The 18,336-nt window shown below is 49.6% G+C and overlaps 1 protein-coding gene across 1 annotated transcript in view; it reads left to right on the top strand.

Annotated features, from left to right (window-relative positions):
• Positions 1-15,326: 15,326 nt before the first annotated feature.
• The window catches only part of SCN5A (sodium voltage-gated channel alpha subunit 5), a 100,581-nt gene continuing 97,571 nt past the window's right edge, over positions 15,327-18,336 (top strand). Inside the window, 1 exon segment of the mRNA XM_032459195.1 lies at positions 15,327-15,465. The gene's annotated coding sequence lies outside the window, so the exon portion shown is untranslated.

An 18,336-nucleotide genomic window follows, 5' to 3' on the forward strand; every position in this document is an offset into this window, starting at 1 on the left:
ATGACAGGTCCAAGTTCTTTTCCTCCAAATAAATGCTCCCTAGGACCCAAATATCAGCACTGCACTCTGTCTTCAGGAAATCGATCATGCTTTCCCTGAAGTGGAAATATGTCTGAAGTGTGTTCTCCTGAGAAGCCCCAGATGAATCATCATCCAAGTGAGTTCAGGCAGAGGAAGGCAGGATTTGCCTGTGGGCATCGAATCTGTACCAAGAAAGTTCGGCTCTACTGTTGACCCCTTTAAAAGACCAGTTCTGACAAGAAGGCCAACAACCACAATAAAATTTGGTCAATATGATTCATTGTACAAAGATAACAAATTCTAAAGGGGTATGCATGAAGAGGACTCATTTTTCTTCCTGACCAGACCTGAGTTAATTGATTATTAGAAATGTGGCTGCTCTTGCTTACAGATTTAATCAAATTATAAAGCAATATAAAGGCATGTGTGTGCGCCTGCCGAATAATGATGCTTCTTGTAGTTAGAACAGGGAGCCTCAGAACCACGTGGTAGCTGAAGCTGTCTGCAAATGAGCCGCACAGAAACACTCAACTCATCGGTTAACAATACGGTGCTCTGGACCGAACTCTGGATGAGGGCAGAAAGTCCCACTTTGATTCCAGACCTTCTCTTGCTCACATGTCACGACCTCTCTGAACAACCTTCCTTGTCTATACAATGGGAATAAAGATTTCTGCCCTGCCAAACCCACCAAAGAGGTTTAATGGAGATAAAAAAAATTTCCTCTCTGCCCACTGGAAGAAGCAGAAAAATAAAAGGGGGGAAAATTAGAGAACCCATCCTGCCACACATTGTCCCAGGGTAGTCCTCACACAGGGCAATGCTGTGCCCCTCCCCCATTAAGTGTGTATAGAGGTGTTGGGTGGGTAACACTGTGCTTCACAAGCAAAGGAGCATCTAACACATGCGGGGCCCTCCCTGGACACGACCAGCACTTTGGTGGTCAGGATGGAAGCTAGTTCTTCCAAAATCCACTATGGGAGGCCATGCTTGCATCCTACTGTTGGGTCCTACAGCAGATACTACTGGTGCCCCATGCCACATTCCTGGCCTCATCTGACTTTGGATAGAACTAGGTAGTTTTTTGTTTCAGGGCTTTCTCTAAAGCCACTGAGCTTTTCCTTACACAGGCACAGCAGCCCAGAAGTACAGAGGGAAGGGGAGATGTTGACATCCTTAACAGTCCTCAACCAACACAAGACACGAGTTGAAAGATCCATAAATACCCTAGCCTCCCATGCCATGGAGGAACAGTTCTGAGTCAAGTTTCTCTGAGAATCCATAGGAAGTTGAGCCCTCATTGTTGGGCCAGTTTTTCACAATCCTGGGAGTAAATACCCCTTACCTTTTGTACCCTAGGTGCCTTTCTGGGCTCACCTTAACCCTTTCCTGCCCAGTTGCCTACAGCACTAGCCAGCCTTTTGAGGAGTTTCTCCCCTCCTTAGCTAATTCTCTCTCTGCTTCTTTACTTTTGCCTCCTGGCATCACCTCTGAAATAAACTACCTGCTCCCAAATCCTTGTCTCAGCTCCTGATTTGGGGGAATACAAACTAAGACAAACTCTCAGGTATCCCCCTCTTCAGAATTAGGAAGCTGCTTCCTCATGCTGTCCACATGCCCATCAGCCTATCTGCAGACTTGCTATCCATGGCTCCTGGGCAAAGGTCTGCAGGAAGGGGATCATTTCCCCTAGGTTATGTGGGGTGTGCAAAGGGTCCCACCCAGAAGTGATACTGTCATCTCCCCTTCTAGCTCCTTACCTATCACCAACTTGCTTCTGACTGATGAGACAGTTAAGGCTCCTCTTCCCACCCTCTCAAATCACTGTTGAAGGTTTTATTTTGGTGACAACAGCCTTGGGACCAAGTGGATCCTTGCCTCCCCTTCAAAACTGTTCTATAATGAATAAAAGTTTAATTACAAGCTTGTGTTTCAGTTTCTCACTGCGTCTCATAAACTGACAATATTCTTGACAAGTCCATAACCTCTTACAGCCCCCTTTTCCATCAGTTTACTGTATTGGGTTACTGTGGCGTTCCACAATTTGCAACAAGACTCTCCAGATAGGGACTTGACCCAGAAGCTGTCATGGTGCCTTTTCCTGGCACATAGCCTTACACTATTTGGCCATCAGTTAACAGGAAGCTTGGCTTGTGCCACGCAGAGCAGCAGAGGACTATGGGAGAAACTCCCTGGCTTCCCCTTTGTTGCCCACCCAATAAAGGAGATCAATGAGCAGCCAGAGCTCTCTACTGATCTCAGAAAGATAAGGAGTCAAACTGGTGGCTTCATTCCAGTGGCAGCCTGTGCATGGACTGCCATCCACCTAACTCAACCACTACCCTGTCTTTGGACAGAGCCTGCACCATGTTTTACAAAGTTCTAAACCTCTCTGGTCTGGGATCTCTTCAAGAATAATAGAGAGCGCTTCTAGATGTCATTTCCCTGCCAGCTGAAACATATCCTACAGCAACCAGTCCTCAAAATCCCTCCCTGGATCTCTCTCTAGGGGATCTACAGACTAAGACAAACTACGCCCTCAGCACCCTGCCATGATGGGGAAAGGAACACTGTGTCCATTCTGGTCCTCCAAGAGCTGATGTCAGGTCAGAACTAGATGTGCAAGAGATTGACTGGGGCAAACATTTATGAAGAATGAAAGGAGGAGTTGGCAGGGAGAGACTCAGACTGTGATGCAGGTCTGCCACCTTGAAAAGAGAGAAGGGAAGGAAGGAAGATTAGAGAGGGAGAACCTCAGGCTAGAGTGCCTCTTGGAGAAAGTCACAGCCAAGTCGGTGGGGAGTCCCAGAATAAAGACTGCCCAGTGGAGGACTCTTTGTTGGGCAAGAATGGCCCAGCTTATGTCCCCCCACCGTCATTAGTCATGGATGGGAGAAGCACAAACAGGAAGAAAACAGCTTCCGCAGGAACACTGAAGGTGCCGCTGCCGGAGCTCACCAGAGCAGATACTCAGAGTATATGGTCTGAGAATCCTGAGCTATCCTGGACCAGACGAGATGTTTCCTAGTCAGGTCCAGCAACACGTCCTCCCTGAGTGCCCACAGTCATCATGGAGTGCCCTGAAGCAGAGGCCCTGCTCAAGGAGCCCACACACGGTAAGTTAGACATTTTCCAGATCAGTGCAGAGGAGTAAGCTTACCTCCTCCCCTCTTGCAGGGTTTGTGCCTTCCCCTCTGGTTCTGTCCACTAGGGGGGAGACTAGGGTGCCCAAGCAAGGTGCCTGGGGCACAAAATTTCAGGGAACACTCCATCTCAAGTGCTGATCTTGCACTTGCATGAACCTGAGACTGAGTGCCTCCTTAAATTTTTCACCCTGACATCTTTTTTTGCCTCACCCTGGCCCCAGTGACCACTCCATTGGGCTCTGGAGTAGCATCAGCAGGGACGGTCTGAGGTTACTCTCTGCCATTTGTGAATGCCACGGCCCCTCGCTCACTGTCGGCAACCCTATTCCTGACTTCACTTCCAGAGTGATTTGTCCAGCATACAGGTTTCTCAGATCAAATGAGCATATCCTCCACCCTTGATTCACAACTCCCTCGGCCGTCATGTCCTGAAACTTGTCATCACTATTAACATCAGTCTTATAATTTTCCAACTACCCGCCTCCAGTATGCTTACTTTATTAATTCCACCTAAATAATTCTTCAAATGCTGTAGGTCTTCCAGCCTTTGATTTCCCATTACCCACTTTGACGTCATGGTCTATCTTGATAGTCGCATGCTTCCCAACACTTTCAAATCTTTTGCCACCTTCTCCCAGCATCCCACGTGTTCAGTAAAACCTTAAACTACTCCAGTTAACCCCAAATTTCTACTCTCTCCACTCCTGCTCCAGATAGTTGCTGGTCTCACTTCAATTCCATAACCACAAACCTTAGATGGGCTCTAAATACTGTCCATTTCCCTAGAAAGTTCATTTTCCTACCCACCAAAAATGATGTTTTTGTGACTCCTTCTTGCTTCTCAAACCTCCAACACTCCCAACCCGTGATCTCTCTCCCTTTCATTCTCAGTCTATGTTCCCAACTCTTACTTCTCTATTCAGTGATGCAACTTCATCTTTGTCATTCACTGTTCCTTAAATTTTTATTTATTTATTTTTATTGAAGTATAGTTGATGTATAATATAACATGTTATGGGTGTGCAATATAGTGATTCACAATTTTTAAAGGCTGTACTCCATTTATCGTTATTGTGAAATATTGACTATATTCCCCATGTTCTACAATATATCCTTGTAGCTTATTTTATACATAATAGTTTGTACCTCTTAATCCCCTACCCCTAGGTTGCCTCTCCCCCTTCCCTCTCCCCACTGGTAACCCCTAGTTTGTTCTGTATATCTGTGTTTCTCTTTTGTTATATTCACTAGTTTGTTGTATTTTTTAGATTCCACATACAAGTGATACCTTACAGTATTTGTCTTTCTCTGTCTGACTTATTGCACTTAGCAGAACACCCTCCAAGTCTATCCATGTTGCTGCAAATGGCAAAATTTCATTCCTTTTTATGGCTGAGTAGAATTCCATTGTATCTACATACAACATCTTCTTTATCCATTCATCTGTTGTTGGATACTTATGTTGCTTCTATGTCTTGGCAATTGTAAATAATGCCATTATGAACATTGGGGTGAATGTATCTTTTCAAATTCGTGTTTTTGTTTTTTCAGGTATATACCCAGGAGTGGAATTGCTGAGTCATATGGTAGTTCTATTTTGAGTTTTTTGAGAAATCTCCATACTGTTTTCCACAGTGGCTGCACCAGTTTACATTCCCACCAACAGTGTAGGAGGGTTCCCTTTTCTCTACTTGCTTGCCAGTATTTGTTATCTGTGTTCTTTTTGATGATAGCCATTCTGATAGGTATGAAGTGACATTTCATTGTGGTTTTGATTTGCATTTCTTTGATATTAGTGATGTTGAGCATCTTTTTGTGTCTGTTGGCCAACTGCATTTCTTCTCTGGGATACAAGTTATAATTCTTCTGAATGAAATTTTGGATTGCCCCATAACTTTTCTGATGACTCTTACATAATAAGTCCATTGGACAGGGGGTAGGAGTAGCTCAGTGGTAGAGTGTGCACTTTGCATGCATGAGGTCCTGGGTTCAATCCCCAGTACCTCCATTAAAAAAAAAAGGAAGTCCTTTGGTCACTTTAAGTCCCCAAACACAGTTGATTTGATATTTAGCATGGTAGTGCTACTAGGTAATAGCCAAAGCTTCCAACTTTGTTGGAAGTTCTGGTTCCTCCCCCTCCATCAGGCCGAAGCGGGCTGCAGCGGGCCGCCAGTTCCCTGGGAAGGGCGTGTTAATTGCTTTCTCACTCATTTGCCTGCTGCCGCTCTTCTAGATGCTGTGTCTGACTCCAACAGGGTTTGGGGGCTGGAGAGAGAAGGGAACTAGAAAATTCTCCTGCTTTCTGAGCCTTGCCAACATTTAAAGATGACTCTCTGGGAGCGTTTGTGAATTCATCTAAAAGCTCTGGTTCCTGGAATGTCTCACCTGCAGTTCCTTTGTTTGGAGTCCCCTGCTCTTCTCCAGCTCATCTGCCCCCTCACTTCCTCCCACAGCCCTGAGAAACCCTCAGGGAGTCCACCTCCAGGCCTGTCTGCTGAGGGGCCCTGATACATTCAGTCTCTCTCTCATAACTCACATCTTATGCATGGGAACAGTCACAGGTCTTTTATCCTGACAAGTTCTGGAAAGGCATCTCTATCACAAAGCCACCTCTCCTTCAGCCTCTCTGCCAACAACTAGGGCAGCTCATCCTTAGCTGTTTAATGTCCCAGGTGGGAGTCAAACACCAGCTGTGGCATCTCCCATGTGCAGGGGTCCCAAAGTTGACCCCTTAAAATCCTCCTCACAGGGTTCAGATAAAAGGCAGGCTCCCCACCCACAACACCTCTCCAGTGGAGGTGGGGACGGGTCCCTGTACACTGTCTCAGTCCACTCCAGCCACTGCCCCCCAATCAAAGAACCAGCCTCAGAAATCCTTCCACCGTCATCCTGACAACCTTACTCCTTCATCCCTCAGTGTGGGTGGAGTTTAAGAGTCATGTAACTATTTCTTCAAAAATCTGCATCCTGGTCTAGCACCTCCCTTTAGCATATCAGATCGATTATTTTAGTGCCTCAATCAACACTTACAATTTAACATCCTGTTACACTTCATTGAGAGAGGAAAGTTATCAGACATCTTCCTGCTGGCAAACAGACGTCTCCCCCTACCTCTATGAGCATACTCTTTGTGTCTGCTCCTCAGTCAGTTCCCCGGAGCACATGCGTCCTCATCTCCCATATAGTTATCCCTTCCTCTTCATCATGGGTTATCATTGTTCCCATCAGCCTGCAAATGTTCTGTGTCCCCCATCTTAAAGCGCACAAGCCTTCTCCCTCCTCCCCAGATCTCCCTCCCATTCCACCCCCCACCGCCCCCACTTCCCAGGAAAACTTGGCTGAGCAGTGATCTAGCCTCACTCTCTCCTCTCACTTAACTCTTGGTTGGTTGGTTTAGTTTGGTTTGGATAGAATTTCTTTATTTCTAATTTTCATTCCAAAGTGAAAATAGAGAAAAGCACAAAGAACAGTTCCACAGACAAACCCCATCTACCCAGATCTCTGAATAACAAATGCCAGGTCTTTCGTGGTTAAGGGCAGGGCCCTGGAGCCAAGCTGCCTGGCTTCAAATCCAGACTCTGCCCACAGTGGGACCTTGGCTGAGCTATCTAACCTCTGCATGTCTCATCTTTCTCTTCTGAAGAAGGGGATGGTAATTGTACCACCCTATAGTATTGTTGGGAATAATAAGGGAGCGAATCAAAGACTCAGACCTGAGCCTGGAGTACTGTAATTGTTTAACAAAGCTTCGCCATCACATGTGCTTCAGATCTCTTCCTTTATTCTTGAAAGAATTCAAACATTAAGGATGAGTTGAAGTGCCCCTTGTATCCCTTCCCAACGCAGTTCTCTTCCCCCTCCCCTTCCCGGAGGCAACCACATTCATACATTTAGAGCATATATATATTCTTGCTGAGTTTCTATAAATTTGTTTAATGCATCGTATATGATTTCTTGGATAGTTTGTAAAATTTGCATGAGTGGCATAGTATTTCATGTATCTTTCTGTGTCTTTTTCATCCAACATTAATTTGGGAACTCATCATTTATTTTAACTATTAGTTATTTTCACCTTATGACCATTCCACAATTTTATAAACTGCTTCCAATTAGTGAACATTTATCGTGTTTCAAATTTTTACTATTAAAAAAGGTTGTATATAATCCTAAGTGGTCAAACCCAGTCACACCAGCAGTGCAGAAGGTTCCTGCTTATCCACATCATCACCCATGCTTAGACGTCAGAGATTTTAATATTTTTTAATATGATGAAATGGTAAATCAATGATATTTTCATTGTATGTTCTTGGGTTTTTTTTATCAATTAGAATTTTAATTCTGTACTTACTGAAATAGCTCTTTTAGATTTCTTTAGACATGAATTATTTATCACTTATATGAATACTAAGAAAGAGTATGTAAGCAAAACTAATAATTTAAGATATTCCTAAACTTCTTCACAGAGTCAGACTCTACTGAACTGATGAAAAAACAAACAAACAAACAAAAACACTTCCCTGGGAAGTGTGGCTGATCTGGTCCCCAAAACTCCTTTCCAGTATAGCGGAACCAGGGATCCTGTTCTCTGCACCTCTCAGAAAATTATAAGGCTGCCTCCGCCAGACAGATGAGTCTAGAGCAGCTCCACACTCCCATAGTGCACATTTGAGATGCCAGGGCCACAGACCCACCCCCTAGGGATCCCAGCAACAGCCACTGCCACTTCCAGGCGCGAGGCAGCTCACTCCTTGTCCTGGGCCTGTCTCCTCACCACCCCACCCCGTGGGAGCAGCGAGAGGCTGACGGGGTTGACGTCCCCGCCCTGGCAGCTCGGATGCTCTGAGTGGTGAGAGTGGGAGGCAGCTCTTCTGTTCCCCTGTCAGTGTTCACGAAGCCTGCACTCCAGCCCCTGCCTCTTATCTCTTCAAAAGCTGATATACTCGCAGACAAGAGGCAGCTTTTGTCAGTCGCTGCCAGTTCTGAGCATTTCCTGGCCCGAAGCATTGACTTCCAGTGAAAAAAACCAATTTCCCTACAAAGTCTTCTGAATTCTCTTGTCAGGCCTGACACCTTTGCTCACCTTCTCTCAGGAGTGTGCAGGTGGTGGGGGTGGGGGGGCTGATAGGAGCTTTGCCAGCTGGGGTCCCCCAGAACTCCTGTCAGCGTTTGGACAGAGAGATGAGGGAGGTAGCCCCAGGCAGAGTCCTTCCTCGAATGCCTGTGGAGCTGTGGGTTTCCTTCCTCCCTTCCGGAGACATTCTTGTTGAATGTTAGAGAATTTCATAATCTCCAGGCTCTTCTCTCAGAGATGGGGAAACTGAGGCCCCAAGGAGTTGGGCATTTGGTCTGCACAGCACTAGGGGGAGGCTTGAATCAACTGGGGCTGCTGACCCCACATCCTCTTTGTGTTTCTGTGATGTTTCTAATTTTAGGAAACTGTGAACACTGGAGAGGGATAGGAGCTGGGGAGGTTCAGAGGTTCCCTAGGTGTGGACACTCACCAGCTCCCTCCCCTCTTCTCTACCACAGCAGCACTGGGGAGGAAATGTCTGACCAAAAAAAAAAAAAAAAAAAAAAAAAAGCAAAATAGAACAGAACAGAACCAAAACCCAAACCAAACCAAAAAACAACTCAGGTCTTTTGTTTCAAAGTCCACAACCTCTGTTTCTGGGCAACCAGAGCCTTCAGTTCAAGCCCGTGTACAGAACCGTGGAGACAGACTACCTTAAGTCCAAGCACCCCGTTCCAGCTCTCTGGGGCTCAGAATAGCGGCTCTGACCGTTGTCTCTTCGAGAACCACACATACCTCTTATTTCTCTTCCACTCACACACCCACACTCTCACACATTCCTGAAGGAGATACCACTTCTGTTCAAAAAGGTAAAGATGCCTCCTTCATTTTATTTTTAAATTTTTTATTTATATTTCAATTTACATTCAGGCGAATTCATCTTTTTTGGTGTACAGTTCTGTGAGTTTTGTCAAGTGCAGAGTCATGTAACCACCACCACTGCTAAGACCCAGAGAAGTTCCATCACCCTAAAACGTTCCCTCCCTCATGCTGCCCCCCTGCAGTGAACCCCATACCTCCCTCCACCCCAACCCCCCCAGCAACCACTGATCTGTTTCCCATTCCTTTAAAGTTGCCTTCTCCAGAATGTCACAGAAATGGAATTATATGTATATGTAACCTCTTGAGGCTGGCTTCCTTCACTCAGCATAACACACTGGAGATTCGTCCATGTCACGTATATCAATAAAAATGCTTCATAAAGGTATGAAAATAAAACTGGGGTGGGAACTCCATGCCTAAGCCCAGGGCCCATCTGTTGGGGGTATCCAGCTCTGAGCATGGCTCCCCAGCACCTTGGTAACCAATGTCATCCTCCAAACCAGCCTCAATGCCATTCCTGCCCCTGACCTCCTTGCCTCCCACAACACACAGCCTACCCAGAACCCAGAATCCCCAGCCCTGCCATCAGCACCTACCTACAGATCCTAGTCCTTGTGGCCACAGGGGGGTGCTAGGGAGTCCGCATGGGGCTGCTGGGCCCACATACAGGAGAGAATTCAAAACACCTGCAGGTGTCCTACCTAAGACATCCATAGCACGACAAACTACTAGACAGCCGGTAAGCAGCCCTCCAACCTCCCCCTGCCCCCAAAAAACTACATCTGTGGGCTGTACTCAGGGGCCCAGACTCTGGTTCAGAGCCTCTGAGTCTCTCAAATTGAACTTCTTCCTCAGATCCACCACTGCGCTGATACACAGGGTAACCATGTTGCCGTGATGAAGGTGGCAGGCCTCCAGGTGACCAGGCGTCCTCTGTGGACTGCAAGACTGGGAAGCAGGCTGCCCTACGTAGATGTGGCAGGCTTCTATGGAATACGCTTCACGCAGGTACAGCTGGGAGAAAGGGGGGCTGAATGGAAGGGATGAAGCCCAGGAGACCCCCCACCCTGGCCACAATAGTCTGGTGCTCCTTACTTCACAAAATCCAAACCCAGGAAGGGTCTTCTGTGTACAGAACCAATCTTTGGCTCTTTTCTGATACCAGGCGTATCACATCCACCGAGACCAACACAATTCCCCCACTGTATATATGACCAAGGGGAGGGAGTGCTGTGGCGAGCTGCCCCAAGCGTCTCTTAGGGTTGAGGTACTGTTGTTCGTCCAATTGCCCTTCCCAGCACTGCCCTTGCCTCCAGGGAGCTGCCTCACCAGCCCACCGCCATTGACCAATTGAGGTGCAGGTAGAAAAGCCTGCTCCTCTCCTCTGGCCTCCACTGGGGACAACTCCACGGGGTTATCCAGCTCCAGACCTCCCTAGGGCCATTGGCTGAGGCCTTTGCTGCAGCCACACTGGAAATAAATCTTTCCCTCTGCCCAGCCCTGCCTCCATCACGGACGTTGTTCCCTCTAAACATCCCACATGTGCATCCCCATCTCCGAGTGTTTCTGGGGAACCCCACCAAAGGCAAAGGGTGAATAGGCTTCAGTGAGGACCAATGTCAAGTTCCGTCAGTAAAACATTTACTCTATTCCTCACATGTGATTTTATTTGATCCTCTCAACAATTCAGTCAGGCGGGTATATAATTATTTCATTTTGTAAATGAGTAAAGTAAGGTCCGGAAAGGTTATATGTGTAATCCAAGCTCACCGGACAACAGTGGTTAATCCGCTCTGAGCTTCCAACTCTTCAAACCTTGCTCTCTAATTCACTGCACTGGCCAGAGCTGGTGGGCGAGGGACAGCATTTTACAAGGAGGGGATAGGCTAGGTGGAGGCAGGGGCAGACTGCCACATACAGCAGTGCATCACACAGTCTTGGGGCACCATGCATATTCCTAGACATCAGAGACTTACGTCTATTTTCTCTCAACTCTCCAGCAGATGGCAGTGGAGTGTCTGGAGGAAAGGTGGCTCTTCATTCGCAGACCAACATCGTTTGGGCTAATGGGGAGCTGGCAGAGGTAAGGGGCTGGGTGTCTGACTGGGGCTGAAGGTACAGGTAAGAGACAGCAGGTCCCATCTGGCGATGGTCCCTCGACAAGAGTGTTCTCTTGTCCATCATCTTGGTATCAAGGGGAATCAGGTCGCCAACCCTTTAGTTGCAGGTCATGTCCTTGCCCTTGACCATGAATACATTTCTCTTTTTCTCTGCTCCTGCTAAGATAGAGGCACTCTACTACTCAAGCATTCAAAATAAAGCAAAGTCTCTTCTGAGGAGAACGCCAACCGTCCTTGAGGGTAACATCTGAACTACTTAAATTTACTGGGGTCGAAATTGAAACGGAGGACTTTTTTGAAAATATAGTAGATTGAAGACATCTCTTAAAATTTCACTAAAATGACAGTGAAATTACTTCAAAAGGCAGAAAACCTACAAGGGCAAAAAGTCTGGAAGAGGAAGCAACAGCAGATGTGGCAACTTCTTGGAAGTTTGAGTGGTAACTGACTTAGCAGAGCAGGGAAGGCTGAATTCAAGGAGCCTGCAGAGGATGCCCTCCTCCTCGAACCCCTGGGGTGTTTCTGGGACTCAGACACTGGGTACCTTTGGAAATGGAGGTGGCTAAAAACAAGAGGGCTGGTAAATGGCTTGTATTAAGAACACCTGGGCTTCCAGATCCCTCCCCACCCAACACAATCTGGCTGCAAATTACAGAGAATCCATCTCATCTGTTTACACAGAGACAAAAGAAGGCATGAAAGGGTGGGCTCTGTGGTTCACGATCATCAGGGCCAACAGCTGCAAATCTCCTGCCCTTACCTCCAGCATTGTGTGGTGGCTCCGTCAGCTCCAAGCATCCATCTTGAGGAGAACGGATAAATAAAGTTCAGTGGATGCACAACACAGAACGCTCTGCAGCTATCAGAAGCAAAGAACTACCTGCCCACACTAAAACATGGACAGAGCTCAAAAGCAAAGTGTTGAGGGAGAAACACAAGAAAAAGAATGAAAGTTAGAACAACGCCCCTTTATATAAATGGGAAGCACATACACACAAGTGGCCAATAAACCATGAACAAGCACTCCATTTCATTAGTCGTCAGGGAAATGCCAATTAAAACCACAGTATGAAACTGCTTCACACCCACTCAAGTGGCTAAAATGAAAAAGATAAAAATACCAAGTGCTAGAGGATGCAGATGAAGCAGAATTCTCATACATTCGCGGCTGACGGAGTGTGTGTTGGTAAAACCACTTTGGAAAACTGTTTGGCAGTGTCTGCCAAGCATGAGCACACCCCCTCCCATGGCCCAGCAATGCCACTCCCAGGTGTGCACCTGGCACTAATGCACACATACAGTCACCAAAATTCACGTCCTGGAACCTTCATAGCTGCGCTATTCGTAGTAACTCCCAGCTAGAACACCCGTCAACCGTGGCATGGATAAGTAAGGTGTGGGATATTCACACGGCAGAGTTCTATGCCACGAGAACAAACGAACTATATAAATGACTACAGGCAGCAACAGGGATGACTCTCACAAACCCAAAGCTGATCATAAGAACCAGACACAAGAGTTCGTACTATACGACACTACTTAAATAAGTAGTACGACTAGGCAAAATTAACCGAGGGAATTCGAGGTGAGTATAGCAGTTAACCCTAGGGGAGAAGTGCTGGTGACAGGAAGAGGGCAGGGAGGGGACGTCTGGGGTGCTGATGCTGTTTTGTTTCTTGACCTGTGTACTGGTTATAGGGATGTGATCAACCAGTGACAACCCTTGAGCTGAACCCTTGGGGTTTGTACACTTTCCCATATGTAGGTTATAGTTTAATAGAAGTAAAACAAAAAGAAAAGCCTGGGGCAGTAAAAACACGTGAGAAAAAACTAAAGGCACAAATAATATGGTATATTTTACAAAGATGTGTACATATTTAAAGATCTGCTTTAGCTGTAAGTGGGGGCACCTATGTGGGGAGGGAGATGACAGTGAGGTGTTGTAGCAGGGGGAAGAAATAAAAGAAAGAGAGGCTTCCTGTGTGGATGCATGATGAAGTGCTTAACCCAACTTTGAACCTGAGATGGATGGGGAGGGTGGAAAAAAGGAAACACTAGCTTTTAAAACTTTGGATTGTTCCCTGACTGCCAACTGCATGTTCCCGCTTTAAGCAAACGAGATCTGGCAAACAGAAGGGAGTTGCCCAGATCTTGACAAGGGCTCCTTGTAGGAGGTGCCCCGTCTCTGGCCCTTTGACCTTTTCTGCCCTGCAGGGCCACCACCAGCTATGTTGCCTGAATCTCTGAATCAGAACCGAATCAGAGCTCTGGATCCTCTTTCTCAGAGCTTCTCTCCCCTCATTTAAATCTAGGGTGTGTGCTTCTCCTGCTGGCGACATCCAGGTGCCCAGCACTAAGGAGTAATTTGAACACCCCACCTCTGCCAGATGTAGATGAAGTGAGGGAGGGAGGCTCTCTAAGCCCACCCACAGCAGCCTCCATTCTAGTTCAGTCTCCTGCTTGGCCCAATGTCCGTCTGCAAAGCCTGGTGGAAGACCTCAGGGAAGACCCGGATTCTGATTCCCTCTCCTCCCACCTAGGATGCGTGGGTTCGGGTGGTCCAACGCGAGGCTGGAAATTTGACATTGTTTGCACTTCCCTCTCTGGCCGCTAGTGGGCGATGCTGCCCAACCTGAGGCCCGTCAGAGGGCTAGAGGCAGGCGGCGGGAATGTGGTTAGTCTGTCTGGCGCCAAGCCACCCTCCCAGACTCCGGGTCAGAAAGCGTCCAGTGTCCTGAACTTTCCTGGAGACTGGCTTTCTTACTGATTCCCCTACTCTGGGCTGGTTGTCCTGGCCCTTCCTGCAGGCACGGGCAGCTCCTCAGTATATATGAGATCCAGGGACGCCTGAAGCTCCAAACCTAGGTCCAAAATAGAGGATGCCCCCCTTTCCCCACCCCTTGACCGCTCCAAGATCCCAATAATGGGTGGGGGAGAGGGGGACAGGTCTCTGCCCCAGAGCTCCCAAACACAGCACCCATTTTGCCCTCTGAGAGCGATTCTTATCTCTAGGAGTCTTGAAAATGTGTCAGGAGAGATTAGAATGCTGCTGTTAAGGAAGACAAAGGCTGTGTTGTGTGTGTGTATGTGTGTACACACATGTGTGTGCTCCTGTGACGGCTCTGGGCAGTAGCCCATCCCTTTCAATCATGTTACTGGTGGGCAAAAGCTGGTAGCCTGTTTCTTTTAAAAAGGATGTGTGGTCCTGGGTACGTTTCCCTGTGGGTCAGACTGTGTGTGTGAGCAACTATGTTTGTCAGTGTACGGGTCTCTGCGTCCGTGTGTGATGACAGTCTATCTCAGTATCAGCATGTGAGTGTCTCCGTATGTGGCAAGGGGTAGGTTGTCTGTAGCTCAACAGAGTGAAGTGAGTGTGTGTGTTTTGGTTTGAGTGGTGCTTGTTCGTTGTGTCCCTATTTCGGGTCTGGGTGTGTGTTTCTGTCAGTGGTTGTGTGTCAGTGTGTGCCTATGTATCAGTATAGGTTTCTAGCATTGTGCAGACTTGTGTGCTGTCCCTGTGTGTCTCTAGGAGACTGTGGTTCTGTGTGTGTGTGTGTCTCTGTGTCAGTGTGTCAGTGGATGTGTGTCTCTGAGTCATGCAGGTGTCCCTGAGTTTGTCAGAGTATGTCTGCCTCAGTGTCTGTGTCAGTGATGTGACTGTGTCCGTGTGGGTGTCTGCGTGTGTCAGTGAATGTCCGTGTCCATGGGGGTGGGTGGCTGGACTAAGGTCCCCAAGTCGGTGAGGATGTGTGCCTGTGCGTGTGTGTACTCTGCGTGTGCCGGGGTGTGTGCCTGTCCCAGTCCGCGTAGGTGGCTAACTGTGGAGAGCGTCGCCGGGTTGCCGGGTGTACCCCCGTGTGTGCCGTGTCTACGCGCTTCTGTCCGCGTCCGCGTGGGCAGCTCTCTGTGGCGAGGCGCCCCGGGGTCAGCGCGGGGGCATGTGCCCCGGCGGGTGCCCGAGGGCTCACTCTCAGCGGGCGGGGCGCCACGTGTGGAGCCCGGGGCGCGTCGCTCTGGGGCGGAGCCAGCCCGGGGCCCCAAGCCCCAGGCCGAGCCCAGGCGGGGCCCGCCCCCGACCCCGCCCCCAGCCCGAGCCCACGCCGCCCGCCGAGCCCGGGAGCCCGAGCCGAGCGGCGGAGCCGAGACGGCGGCGGCGCCCGTGGGATGCGGGGATCGCGCCCCCGGGGCCGCTGAGCCTGCGCCGGGCGCCCCGAGCCCCGCGCCGAGCCGAGTCCGCGCCGAGCCGCAGCCGCCCATCCCGGGGCCCGAGCCGGGGGACCAGCAGGTGAGCGAGCTCCCCCAAGCCCGGCGGCCCCGGCCCTGCCAAAACCCCCTCCGCCTGCCGCCGCCCAACTTTCCTCCCCGAGGGTCGGAGCCTCCAACCCCTGCGCGCCCCCTCCCTTGCCCCGGGTCCACCACCAGCTCCCTCCCCCATCTCTGCCCCTGAGGGTGGGAGGGGGAGAAGAAGGGGCGCAGAGCAGCCTGGCTGGAGGGGATCCCCGGGAGGGAGGCGTCTCTTATCCGCGTGCGCCCCCTCCCCTTCCCTTTCCTTCCGCGTTTCCCAGTGCGCTGTCGAGGGCCGGGGGAGGGGGAGCTGCGGCCCCGGCTTCCCTGCAGACCCTGGCGCAGGATCTGGGAGGGTCTGGAATTGGGACTCGGATTCCCGAAGCCGGAGACCCCAAGGTCAGAGCAACGACTAGGCGCGCAGTGAGTGTGATTCCAGAGAGCGGGGAGCTGACCGAGCCGGGCTAGAAGTGGAGGAAGGGGCCATGCACCCCTTTCTCTGGGCCCAGCGGAGCCGTCCGCTGGGGGTGTCATCTCTGGGATGAGGTCTCTGCCTGTCCTGAAGGGGGACAGATCTCTATGTGCCCTGAAGGGGGAGAGATCTATATTGTGTGTCCTCTCTGCGCTCCCCGATCATGAAGAGATCTCTTTCCCCTCTGACCCCCTAACTGAGAGGAATCTGATCTCTGTGAGTCCTGAAGGAGGAGAGATCTTGTGCTCTCAACTGGGGCGATGTCTGTCGGCTGGTATAGAGGAGAGTTCTTTGCCCTCCTCTCCCTGACCCCTGGCATATCCATACACCCTGACATGAAGCGGGTTTTCGTTCTCCTTGTTACTTGATCAGCTTTGGTGTTGCCCTGGCAGGAAATGGAGGTGCCTGGCCTTGTGGGGGCTGGAGGTGTGGAGAGTGCTGAGGGGAAAGGGGGATGCTGGGGACAAGGCCCTGGCCATAGGCCTGCCTTGCGAACACCTGTTGGAGGCCAGCGCACAGGCAGATCAGGAAGCCATGGCTGAGGTTGTGGCAGGAGTCTCTCTTTGCTCCTTAGTGCTTTGAGACCAGCGAGGAGGAGGGGGGTTCTGGGTTGGCATTCTGTTCACCTAGCTGTCTCCTCACATCCTGCTGAGACCCCAGGCACCTGCACAGGCAGCTTAGACCCCACGGTGGAGACAGGCACTCCATATGACCCCACCTGCCATAGCATGTCCTCCCTCTCCTTGATTCCTACCATCCCCTCAGGATCCAGAGGGACGCTGAGCAGCAGACGCCCAGGCCATCCGGAGCCCAGGCCCTTGCTGCTGCCCTCAACTCCTCCTGGTCAGAATTGGGCAGGTGCATGTGAGTGGGTGGCAGTGGAGCTGGAAGGTGGAATGAAAGTGGCACAGGCTGATAGTTCAAGCCAGGCCTCAGTCACTGGAACTAAGGGAGGGGAGGGTCAGGGGACAGGCAGAGTACACAATTCAGATTTTTATACTAGAATGTCCAGCCCCTTGCTGAAATGAGCCTCAGTGAACTTTTAACCTAACCCTGTCATCATCACCACATCGTACAGGGGGAGGCTGAGGCTGACAGCAGGTCAAGGACTTAGCCAAGGTCACCTAGAGAGTCAGTGCATTGAGGGCCCCACTCAGGGTGAAGATGCCTTGAGATGTGCATTCTGAAAGCCAAATTGACCTAGGACTGACCAAAGAGAATCTGAGCAGAAAGGGAACTGACCCTGAGGGGCCAAGAACCAGCATGAGCCCAATGTGGCATGAGCATCTGCCGGGCCTTGGAGGTGCTTGGCCCCGACTCAGTGTGGTGATCGAAACTCTTCTGGAAAATTTCCAGGATTGACTCACTCAGCATGAAGATGGAGCTTGGAGGAGTGGTGGGAAGTACCAGAGACAGCTGGGAGTTGGGGAGCACAGGAGGCTGGTGCTCAGGGAATCCAAGGAGAAGGGATACCAGGGGCAGCCCGGGACAGTGTTAAATGGCAATTTCTGTTCTGTTCATAGGAGGCTAGTTCCTGCTGAGCCTTGGAAGGTTACTGGAAAAGTGTGCAATAATAGAAGTGTGTCCCCACAATCCACTCAAAAAAGGAGTGATTGCCTCTGGCTAGGAGAGTCGAGGGTATCCATGTAACAAAAATAACTTTCCATCTGGGTTTTGAAGGATGAATAGGAGTTTTCTAGGTGGAACAGGTACAATCCAGCCATCAGGACCAGCATGTACAAAAGCTCAGAGATGTAAAACAATTGTTCAGTGACCTGTTGAGTCCCCTGGTGTGAGGAAGAGCAGAAGCTAAAGTCAAGGTCACAGTCACGGGGGCTCTTGTGAGCTCCACTCAGGAATTGGGAATTTATCCTCAGTAATGGTACTAAAAATAGCTAACATTCACTGAGTGCTTTCTGCCAGCCAGGCACGGCACTAAGCACTTTCTTTATAAGACTCATCTCACTGACTCCTTTCATCAACCCTGGAAGTAGAGACCATAATGACGACCAGTTTGCAGACGGTGAAACTGAAAGCCCAGAAAGGTTAAGTAACTTTCTCATTGTCAGCATCTCCTAAGTAGCAGGACTTGAGTTTGAGCCCAGGAGTTTATTTATGTGCTTTCCTCTCTACTACCTCTCCAGTGCAGAACATGGGTGCCGTCAAAAGTTTTTCAGTTAAAGGAGAGAGACAAGACAGGCAGGTGACCACAGGTGATAGAACCTGTGTCATTCCAACTTCCTTCCTACTAAGGGATATGCCATTCTCCCATCCCCAACTTCAGTCACTCACTAAGTGAGGTTCACTGCCGCCTTATCACACTGTAAGGGGGGGATGGGCAGGTGGGTTGGCAAGCTTGATGCAGAACAGAGGAGAAGTGATGGATGTTTCAGGGTCCTG

This window comes from Camelus ferus, chromosome 17, assembly GCF_009834535.1.
Source record: "Camelus ferus isolate YT-003-E chromosome 17, BCGSAC_Cfer_1.0, whole genome shotgun sequence".
Lineage (NCBI taxonomy): Eukaryota > Metazoa > Chordata > Mammalia > Artiodactyla > Camelidae > Camelus > Camelus ferus.